We start from the raw sequence: 12,338 nt of genomic DNA, 5'->3' as shown, positions 1-12,338 counted from the left end.
AGTGTACAAATTGTCATTTTTTTCACCCCCAGAGAGGGCGGAGGGAGTCATTGAGTTATAAACCGTTGGGCACGCGTTTTTCTGATCTAGGAAATATTTCTGAGCGGATAGTTTGAAAATGTCGAAACAGAGTATATGGCCCACCTTAACCAGGGATACCCTTTGTCCGTATAATTACAAATGCGAGATGCATATTTATGCAGATAGACATAGATTTGAATAAATAAACACGAGGAAAATGTAAACTGCGCAGGTTGTCGATAGAGATTCAGATCAAATCTGCACACATTTATCCTTCCGCGAAGGTTAGAACTCGGCAGAAGTGCACCGCGGGTTCAAGATTGCTCGTTGGTTGAATTATTTACTGCAGCGAGTCGATACAAAAAGGCGGCCTTGCGTGTAGCAAGTCAATGGATTCGTGCGCTCATTCATTCGATCGGCCACTCGGGCTATTACCTGTACCGCCTTCCTAGTGTAGTAAAATATTAGTATACGCCTTGAAAATAATAATCTTCTTTCGAGCTAAACTGCGCAGCGCGGGTTATCGCGAGGCTTTCGCCATTTTTGCAACCTGCTCGGTTATGCGCTGTACGTTTATTATACCACAAGGGGAAAATGAGTTTTGGGAAAGATTTAACGCTCGCATGCGGTGAGGAAAATCCTCAAATCGTCGGATCATTTTTCAAAATTCTCTAACCGCGCCGTATGAATTATCGCTCTACGTTGAGCACCACGCATCGATAGGGGAAACACGCTTTTCGGAGGTTTAATTGTAACTACAAAGGGCACAAAATTGAGCGGAAATAACAGACTGCAGACTCACTCCTCGTTAGCTGGAGCGTAGAACCGCGACGACGATGAGTCGGCTACGCGCCAGAGTTACGATCAGTGGATTTTTCTTCTCCATTCCCCGACAATAATAATTGTTCCCTTGGCTGAAATTAAACGGCGAACCGTATCATACCACGAGACGGCACGTGGCGGAAGAGCTGCTCGAGGGTAAAAGCAGATGCCGAGGAAAAAAGCAGGTGAGATGTAGAACCGGCAGGTGGATCGGTGACTTCTCGTTGCAGGCAATGCGACAGGTGCTGTCAACTAGTCCGTTACGCTTTGGCTTCAGAAAATTTGAAAACGATCTACGGAAGAGCGAAAGCTGTCGCTTGGTTTCGGCTGCAATTTGTAATCATCGTAAACAGCCTGGATTAACATGGACCTCCGCCATGGAACTATCCTAAGTCTGTTGTCGATAAACATAAACTTAAACTTAAACTTAAACTTCAGGTTCAACTTGAACGCGAAGGCGAGGCTGGAGTTAGACTTCGGAGATTTTTAGGAGTGCCTTCGATAGGAGCAAAACGATCTCGACGATACGATACGGCGTTTCTGGTAAAGCCCGCGCAATGAATAATCTCGCCCCATGAATACCAAGGAGTGAAATAGGCGCAGGGTTAAGCAGTCCGCGAGGTGTTTCTCATGCCGTCGATGTTCCCGACAAATCGTCGCTCGCGCGGTGTACTAAATCTTTCGGTGATCACAATATACGTGCGTGCAGCCCGGGTCCTCCTCTTCCTCCACCTCGCTCGCATAATGCCACACGCAGGCCGCGCTCGACGCGAGTCTCCGATCGGTACCGAGAATCTGATCCTCCTGTTTGACACTTTGACATTCAGGGTACAGACGCATTATCGAGTGCGTTCAACCGCAGCGTCAGCGTGAAACACCAAAAACAAAAGCACCGGATGCAGCTTCGCAAGCACCGGCGTTACAGGGACGAAGCTGCCGGCCGTTTCTCGATGCTCCAAACGGTCTCGACCACGTCACCGCGAATGTGGGAAGTCCAGTCGTTAGATGTGGCGATCGGAACAGCATAATTGATTATGCGGAAGGCAGTGTCTCGCTGAACGCGGCTCATTAGCCGAGGGTTATCCTTCTGCCCTAACAGCCGATCCTCATCCGCGCTTTGCTAATCGTTAAATTAGCGCGCCGTATGACGCAGAAGGGTTTCATTCTTCCATGGTTCGGTCATTCGATTCGCCTCACTGCGGAACGACCGAAGCTTGCTACTTACGGACGAACGCTGCGCAAGGTTTTACTTATACTTACGTACCTACCGTAGTTCGTGATTCGTTTTACAATTGCCTGTATAAGTCTTGAGCTCTGTCTCGACTCGCTGTATCTGTTCGTTGGATTGGTATTCGATTCTTGTTGCGATTTCCCGTACGAGAATAATATGTTTATACCTTCGTATTCATAACTGATCATTATACCGCACTCTATCTTTGCGGCAGCGAATGGAGAAGACGCGGTGCATCGTTTCAGATTATAATCAGAAATCAGAACTTGCCCTGCACTTTTATTCGGAACTTGCAGAATACAATTATTTTTTTTCTTTCAGCGACTTTCGGTAATTAGCACATGTCAACAAAAATATATGTTTGCATCGATAAATATTGATTCTATGCATCTTGTAAAGTTTGCTTTTGTGTTTTTTTCCGTTGATAAGTAACACCGGTCAGGACGAATTTTGAGTTTGGGTTCTAGATGTCAAATTTTGACTTTCTCCACGTAACTAATAAAAGAAAATATGTTTTTATTAGATGAAGTTTGCTTTTGTAGAAAGCAGAACGATATTTCGGATTTTAAGAAAAATAACCTATTTTCTCTAAACATTTATTGAAAATAAGAATTAAACAAACTTCAGTTTCATAATTAAATTTTTGAAGAAACGTGATTTAAATGCTGAACTGAAGTGTCTTTAATTGTTATTTACAACAAATGCTCGAGGAAATAGGTAATTTCTCTTAAGATCCGAGATATCGTTCTGGTTTCTAGAAAAAGCAAACTTTATCGAATAAAATCATTTTTTCTGTCAACAGTTATATTATGAAATAAACATTTGACATTTGGAAACCGAGACTCGAAATTCGCGTTGACCGGTGTTGTACTTTTCGCAAATTACGCATCTATCGAAAATCCTGAAATTGCGTATATACATGTGTGTGAGGTGTACCGCGATGCAACCGGTTTCGTTTTGTCACGTGTTTTGTTTTACCTATGGGAACTGTTTCGCGACAATGGGTTTACCAAGGGCCAGCTGCAGCACTGTACGCGTATGCCGACACATAATTTGTCACCGATTCCTTACGCGGAAAATGCTCCAGGAATTTATTCCCCGACAAAGAGAAGGATGTTGTCGGAGCCGGCGGTCGGCTTTGGTCCTGCGTCCTTTCAGCATCCCGGATCACGCACAATGCGATCCCGGCTCTATTCTCCCGGTCTGCATCCAGCGATATCCCGGCTGATTCCCGCAGGCCTCACGCGCAATTCTTCATCCGGCGAGTTTCTCCGCCCGAGTAATCACACGAAATTCTACGACAGCTCGGAAAGAATCGTTCTCAAGGATACCGAGGCGCGATAATTTTTACGAAACGAATCCCGAAGCTCGTGTATCATTTTCGAAAAGTCAGTATAGGTCCAGGTAATTTATCACGAGTTCCATTCGCCGCGTCTTTGGACAACTTTTTCCTTAAATTCAATTTCAGGCGTCTATTTACGGCTCGCCACTAATTGAAAACGCTTCTCTCGAGCCGATTTTCCACCTTTAAAATTACATTTTTCAATCTTTATTATACCTACCCTCGTTTTCGTTGAAAAGATATGCAGGTTGCCTGATCAAACTCCGAAAACACGTGTATTTATGGTGATCGGTTGCACGAGTGTATTGCATCACGTACGTCGACGTAATAAATAATCGAGTGAATTGAATGCGTTTTACATCGGTTTTAAGAATTAATCTCATTAAATCAAATCTTCACTTAAAAATCCACGGCTAATAGTTTTCCGATCTTGACTAATAGCGGGGCTTCAACCCCGGAATAATTCCTTAGTATGCATACCCAAATCAATCTGATTGTGAGAGCTTTGGTACTCCATCGCGCATACAAATCGTACAATTATGGGAAAATGCATCCCATGGAAACGTCACCTACGTGCAACACGTTCGTGTATATAACACGTATAAACGGATACACGTGTAAGCCTTCGCCGCTGCACTGTCTCGCGGTATGTATAACGAACTGGCCTCCATCTCGACCACCGAAAATAAGTGAAGACCGGGTCGTTCAAACTGGTTTCCGACGGTCAATTAAATTAATTAGAAACCAAGCCCTGCGTCGAATACAATTACCGAATAACCGTATTTTTTTCTTCTCTTTCTCTCCTTTGTTTTTTCTCCATATATATATATACACTCTTTTCTCATCTTCTTCTTTTATCATATACTTCGTTGTTTGTTAATCGAGACTTTCCAAACGCACTCCGAGACGCCTGCAACGAAGAGATTCGATCTCCGTGTTTTTCTCTCTCTCTCTCTCTCTCTCTCTCTCATTTATTTTTCATGCATTTTTGTATTTACTTCTGCGATCACTGACATGTTTTTACTTTTTATTTTGTGTCCATCATCTTGCGATCTTGGCTAATCTGTAATTTGGATTACTGTAAACTGCTTGGACTATCATGGACCTCCACCCCAGAAATGTCCTTAATCTATGATCAATAAATTTCTCTGTCTCTCTCTCTCTCTTTTTTTTCATCTAACTCTGCGTATCGTCGCTACATGTTAGTCAATCGGTCGTTTCTCATCATTCGTTTTGCAAAGGATCGCAACCAAACCTGACATACTCTCATCCCGCATCGGCGTCTATACACTTTTCTGAAAATACTCGCGTTATTTCCAAGACTACGGGTGTTCGTCGTCGTGAACCGTTTGATCCGAAGAGACTCTAGCTTTACGTAGCCCATGGTGCTTATACGTGCTCGGTGGATGTCACGGAAAGATCTGGGGTCTGCCGTTTCCTGCGGAAGCGTTTTTTGTAATCGGAGCCGATGGTACGTTCTCGAAATATTCGGTACCACCGGCTCGAGGGGCGGCCGGCAGATGTTGGCTCGTGGCACGCGTCCCTTCTTTGGTTAGGGGTGCTCAGCCATCTCACCCCATGTCCAAAGAACTGCGTATATTCCTGTATAATCACAGGCGGACTTCGGCAGCTGCGTGCGATTACTCGAAAGTCTGGAAATTCGCAAGGTTTACGGATGCTCGGCCTATTTCTTTGTCCTTTCGGACTGCACAGGATGAACAATTAGTTGCGGTCAAGTTGCCAATTCTGGTCATATAACGCCTAGCCTTCTTAACCCCTAGTTGAGAACTACCGCTTAGCTAGTAGAAACCAGCCACCAAGGTAATACACACGTGCGTGTAACGCCAGCCAGGTTCTGTATTGGATGACGGCTTACTCGTTAACGCGAAACCGTATACGTATACTCGGAGTGAACCGAAAGGAAACGATAGCACCTAACGAGACTCGATTTTCGAAAGCTTCTCGGTGCACGGTAAGAAACCGCTGGATTGATAAAAGAATCAGTGTTGGCGAATGAAGGGAAAGTGTAGGGCAATTACACGTGCATTAGTGTGTTTGAGGAAGAAATAATTTACGATTTTCCACGTGATATTCCCCTGAAAAATTTTTTTAGGTCGTAAGAAAGATTTTGTGAAAAGATGAGCGTTCTACGTTACGTGGAAGCTTGAGCTCGTTTGATTTTTCACTTTTTTTCACATTTTTTTCGAATTTGCGAAGAAACACGTTGCAGCACTTCAATTATTATTTCCTTCCTGACATTTATATTTAACCTAAAGATCACGATCCACAACACAACGATACATCAACCGGGAATCTTATTCTCCTAAATTACAAGTTCATATTAAATTGCAACCATTTTATGAGATCGAATTGATAATAAAAAAAGTCTTCAGATACACTTCTCAAACATCAACTGGAGACTTGATATTACAATCGCGGGTCTTATTTGTCACGTAAATTGATATTACGATTGATGTAAGCGATAGAAAAACAATTTTATTCACGATAATTCACAAATTTAAAAAAATGCATAAAAGTTAAAAATCAATTGAGCGCGATCTTCCACACAACGTAGAACGCTCATCCTTCGACACAACCTTTCTTTCAACATAAGCAAACTTCTCGGGGGGGTGCCACGGTGTAAAATCGCAAATTGTGTTTTTCCGAGACACCCTAATGTACGTACATTATACATATGCTGTACAAGGGAGCTTTCTGGCAGCCTGCATGGTCATTGTTAGGATAGTCCTGTGAATTCGGGCGTGAAGATATACCCGGATCGGTGTGACTGACGACTGTCTTTCAGGCCGAATGGCGAGCCGCGGTGCGTGCAGGCAGATGATCGAACATCTGCTCCGTAGCAAGCTGCTCATCGAGTGCAGGAGCTGCGGATCGAAAGCACGTGTGTATAAAACACGTACCTGCGTCTCTTGGGCCGATCGTATCGCCGGCTCTAGACTATGGATAATCGATACGTCAGATCGGCGCCGCAATTGACGTCAATTTCAGTTGAAACAGTCGAGCTGAAAGCTGCAAGAACTTTGCACGCAGTAGAAAGATGAGGGCGAAGGATTCGTTGGAAGGAGACACCGAGGACATACGTATTTACGTTGACACGGGTATTCTGTGAAATGCAAATTCCGTCTTGTTATCGTCCCGCTATAATCTCGCAAGATCGCGAGCCTGTCTTCAACCTGACCATGTAATAGACGAGAATGCGTTCTCGTCGTTTTTCACTCCACGAATATGCAATGACGAGTTCACACGTAGCAACGGATGCATCAAAAAGAGACTCAGAGTCCGAGGCGCGAATTTGACACAAATTGCGGAGGATTCGAACCCTCCTCGGTTAATCAAATCGCTCTCTATTCCTCTACGGGAGAATGAATTGTCGATCGGCGGAAGGAAGCGAGCAACCGTTTAATGCGCAGAATTGAATGTAGGTACCGGATGCATATGTACAGATATAGATGTACCGTCATGCATCGATCGTTGCGTCGGTGGCGCCTGCGGTTCCCCGTCCTTATCCTTATTCGTTCTCTACGTCCGATCGCTTCTCAGTATCGAGATATTTGCATGCGGCTAAAGAGAGGCGAGGATATTAACGCACGCGGCCCGATCGTTCTCCGAGTTTTGGGCCCCGTAGTCTGGGCCCGAGAGGCGAGGGGCATAAAAAATGCACTCCGGTGGTCAACAGCTCCCACATTAGCCCTGGCTCCATTATTCCAGCCGCGTCTTGAAGCGCCGTGTTTTATGCGTATACCTCATATGTGAGGACGTGACTCCAGAGTCCAGGCATCCCGCTAGTCTCGCCGTCTCTTCTCCTGCAGCAGCGAAACTCTAGAAATACCTCACTCTTAAAATAATTTCGAGAATTTCAAAGCCCGGATGAGGAGATCGTCGTGGTCCTGCAGTCGGCATGCTAAAATCGCGACGTAACTCGTGGATTATGCTAAATCTTTGTTGATCGCCTATCCGCCAACCTGTCTGAAGGATCTGCTGTGCTGGACCGCAAATTTAATGCTATATTCTCGGGATCGCGGAACCTCGTTCATTCGTGATACCAAAAACGAGAGGAAATCAGAACGACTGGATTTCCCCTTTTTCACGGTCACCGCTATCGTTTTGTTCAAATCAAGTTTTTCTAAATTATCCTACTTCTGCTTATGTATTCGTAGAATAGTTACTCACTAAATGACACTTCCGTTATACCTGAAATTCTTTCCATTTTGTTTTCGTCATTTTTATTGAAACTTGTCATAAGTAACTATATTTGTTAAGTCCACGTGCTTCGTCCTTCCTTATCGACGAAGCAAGTTTCCGGAGAATCTGTTTTACCGGTTGAAAATCACAGAGAGCAGCAGCATTGGGTTCGATCTCGCGTCGGTCAGGGATCAGTTCTCAGTTTGTAAGAATGTTCTGACGGTCGGTAAGGTGAAAAAAAATACGTACCTTAAGCTTCGACCTCGACTATAGATGGCTCCGATATTTGTTTGCTAAAATATTAGCATACCTCCTGTGAATCGCGTACGTGCATGGAATTAACAGTGCACTATTAAGTAATTGTGCAATTTGCATGTTGAGTAATTTTCATATATACTTTTACGTTGTTTTTTCTCTAAAGCAGTGCGTTGGTGGTATTAAACCATCGATTAAACTGAAGCGATAGTTCAGGATCATTGGCGTTTTGTTGTTAAACATGAAATTCTTCTCTAACTTTCTACAGATTCATAATAAAACTGTTGAACTATACACTGAGAAAAATTTCATTTGTTATGGTAACTAGAAAAATTGAGTAAAACAGGCATCGTTGAAAAAACTGTTTGAATATTTTCGGAATTACGGAAAACGAGGTACACGTAACCATTTTGCGCTATTGTCGATGCCTTTTTGGTAATTGCAACGTAAAATCGGTTTGTGAGGTTTACTCTACTTTTTTAGTTAAACGAGGCTTTAGCGTCAATTTATCGTTGCACAAGCATTGAATTTTCGCAACAGTTGCAAGAAAATATAGTAACAGTGCTCATAACGAGAAAGAATAGTAACTGATACTAGACGTTCTGGTAATAGCTAGAAAACTAATGTTCATTTTGTATCTAGAACTATATTTTTGGATTGTGGTAAAAAATGAAAATAGTTAACGACTGAGCGATAACCGGAACTAAAAATTTCTCTCAGTGTAGATTCACATTTGGAATTTTTATGTACATCCGTAACTTTCGTAAATCAGAGTATCAACGATTTACCGTTTTATTTCAAAGTTTATACAGCAAAAAATAGAAACGTTTTCTTTTTAAGTTATATCCTTCGATGGTGAAACGAATTTTCGTCGGGTTATTAGTCGGTAATCGTATTATGGCGAGGTATTTCTCACATACCCATTACGGTAAAATATTATATTATATAACCGATGCCGCTTTGGTTCACTTTGAATTATACGAAGTATTAAACCTAATTGCAGAACTTGCATAATAATCATGATTCACGAGAAAGTCTCCAGTCCTGTGCATCTGCTCGTAATCAATTAGAAAACCGTCTAAATTCCACTCGTCGAAATGCGAATAAATTATTTTCTACTCTATAGGTAAACCTCTCGAGTGCTTAACAAGGTGCGATCTGAGCGCAAGACGAAAGTTGCGTATGATATGTTACGAATTATCAGGAGCGTTTCCTAGCCAGGAGTTTTCCTACGAAAATCGAGCTTTCATGTGCCGCGAAAATAATGCCTAGCTGCACGCGAAAGCTTTGCGAGCATTACGCGGATCACACCGACCCTGACCAACCGATCTACACTCTCCGTGTGACCGAAAACTGCCGGTTGGCGTGACACGAATCTCGTTTAAATAAACAGTGTACGATGAATCATAGCGATAGGAGCCGAGTACATATTATTCTGTGCTCGCCCGTAATTGAGCTATAAATGGAATGCGGATTTTATATTCCGGTTTTACCGAACTACACGGCGATTATGCGCGCGTAAAGTTCCCGTTCTATTTCAGGACCAGGAAGACGAACCGTGGAATAAAAGACTGCCGGGAAAACCGATCGTAAGTAAGCCAAGGTTATCGCGGCGATCCGTGTGAATCTTTCTAATATCCGATCTAGGTATGTATACAACGTCGTGCCGGAATTTAGATACGTGCTGCGGTTTGAATATGCTAATGTGCGGTGCTTGTGCTTCTGACAATCGCCCGTAACGAGTCTTGGGCGACGCGAATCGCGGAGTTGCAAGAGGGCCTGATTTGAACAAGTCGATTCTGCACCTTACACTTCCGAAAATTAACATCTTTATCCCGAGGAACGAACATCTCTGCGCAGATGTTACGCGGGGTATTTTTTTTGATGAAAAATAGCACAAGAGAGTGAAAAAAAAAAAAAAAAATAAGTGAGTAATATGTGACGAATGAATAATCCTGTAAAATGGAAATTTCTGAAAGGTTCGACACTCGTTCTTTTTCCTTCCCCTCGATTCTGTTCATGCGGCAAAAAATGGCATCCTGGATCCATTCACGATATGATTACTTTTCACCCCCTTCATTTTACTTCACCCAACGTGCCGCTGATTTCCGCAAAGAAGACGGGCTTACAATCCAATTTATATATGTGTTAACATCTTCGGGTTATTGCCAGAGCTCTTTCACCGAAAAATGCACGCGGAGATGGGAAAAGATTTTTTATCACCGCGGAAGAAAAACATGAGATCTATGGTTATAAAAGCTCCGGGCGTGCCCTCGAATGACATTCTAGCCCCAGGTTATCAACATTTTAGTTACGCCACTGCAGCTGCGATGTGCCGTTGTGTAAATCGGGATGACTGGGTGGCGGATCAAGTGCCGTTTCAAAAGTTTGTTATTCATGAGGAGCGAGTAGCTCAGAACGAAGTTGAACCAATTTCCCTGTCATCAGGGTTACGTACATATAATAAATAATATCTATAGGCGAAAGTATTAGTTGTTAATTTTATTTAGGAGTTTTTGTTACGGGAACGTGACTTATGTCTACCGTTTCTAAAGCTGCGCAGGTCGGCAAATTTATGCGTAACGTTGACGGATTAGGTCTTTCCTCCTAAATTCACTGCGAGTTGGATGTCGGAATGTAAGTACGAGTGCAGAGGAATTGGAAAAGGAAACCGAGTGTCTTGATTTTGCTCGACGGAGTTCCCAGTCACGATCGCTTGCGAGCATTTCCTCACTCTGTGAAAACGGTAAGGGTATAATAATCATATAACTCGCACCATTAGCTTTCACTTAGGAATAAGGAAAGCTCACTCAAATGACTTTAACTAACAAGCCTCCGCGTGCATGATTTACGAAAGTACTCCAGCTCCCCGAGTTTGACATCCTCTGTCAACGAGCAACGCCATACTCGATTTTATCTTCATTATTCTCGTCTGGAGCTCGTTCATTTTAATCGTGTCCATGATCCTCGATTCTTCGGCTGCCAAAAGCGAAGCTCTCATTGCCATTTTGCTTGCTTCTTTTTCCATCTGGCTTTTCTCATTCAAAAGCTCATTTAGGGTGCCTGTAATCAACGCAGTTTCACGTTCCCAGGCTGATATTTGATCTGCTAAAGTATCCAGAGAGCGTGAGGTGTTTGTTACTAATTTGTTGAGCTCCCCGTTTTCCGTCAAAAGCTGCGGGTTAATGGGAAGAGGAGGAACGTTATAATTCTGCGAAGGGGAAATTAGAGAGCAGTGTTATTACCGCCATATTCATTCTAAACCAACTCTTAATTTCAGATTGCTTTTTTCATCCCCGTGTCGACGTTCGCACAATTCAAACTCCTTCCGCATCGACTCGTTTTCGCATTTACTTGCAGCAATTTGTCGCTCTGTCTCTTTCCTCAATTCCACGCATCTGTGGTATTGAAAGTCGTAAAAAGTTTAACTAATATCATTGTACGAAGTTGACGTACCTATAGATTTCGCTCAAGTTTTTACATTCAATTCATCCAATACCAATGAATCGTACGAAACGTTGTGAAAATTTCAGATAACCCGTTACCCACTTATCGAGTTCACAGACAAGTTGATCTATCCTCATCTTGTCTACTGTGCAGAGAGAGGAAATCACACCGTTAGACAAATTGAACCGTGGATGTCCGTCACCTCCGGACTTTCGGTAATCAGGTTTGTCCACTGTTCTCTTCGATATCTCGTCACCGTATTTTGGAACTTCTAGGAATGAAATGACAATTAGCTGTAACTTGGAACAATTGCCGAGGGAAAAGCTTGCTGTATACCTAAATGAGTTTGACAACGCTGGTTATTCGATCGACGGATTATCGAATCAGCCAATTGATCGTGAGACTTAGCCACGATGAGACGTTGGAAAATCAAAAAATTGTCGAAATCACATCGACGTTTGGTCACCGACACGTAAGCTATTCGGACCACCGCATACCGTCGATGGTAATTGACGAGTGACCGTGTGAAACAAAACCGCGAAATACGATCTTTTTTTTCGGGTCGAATAAAAACTTCTCGGTCCCCGAGGCCCGTACATACATTTATACAGAATAGGGTTTTATTTGAAAACTTTTTTCGCCCCCTGAACACTTGAACCCGAGCGACCACTGCCACTAAGATATTTGATGGAATTACTTAGCGCGGGTACGCGAAGGACTCACTTTCATCAGCTTGGGACGCGGCATCTTCTACTTTCCCGTGTCGCCTTAAATTTTCTGTAGAATCCGTCATTCTGTCACGTACATAAAACCGCAAGTCCAGCCGGGTGAGCAATGCTCCGCATGCGAATTTTGTCGCTCCTCTCGCTGATGTGAAAACGTAAAATATTACCTCGAGCGCAGTTGATGTATGAATATTAAAAATGACGCGGATGAATCTTCATTTCGACGAAAAAAAAAAAAATATCCCCCCAGTAATCTCATATCAGGTTATCAAAATCATCGGTGAAAATAGAT

Source organism: Neodiprion lecontei, chromosome 1 (assembly GCF_021901455.1).
Source record: "Neodiprion lecontei isolate iyNeoLeco1 chromosome 1, iyNeoLeco1.1, whole genome shotgun sequence".
NCBI lineage: Eukaryota > Metazoa > Arthropoda > Insecta > Hymenoptera > Diprionidae > Neodiprion > Neodiprion lecontei.
This window is presented reverse-complemented; position numbering follows the sequence as displayed.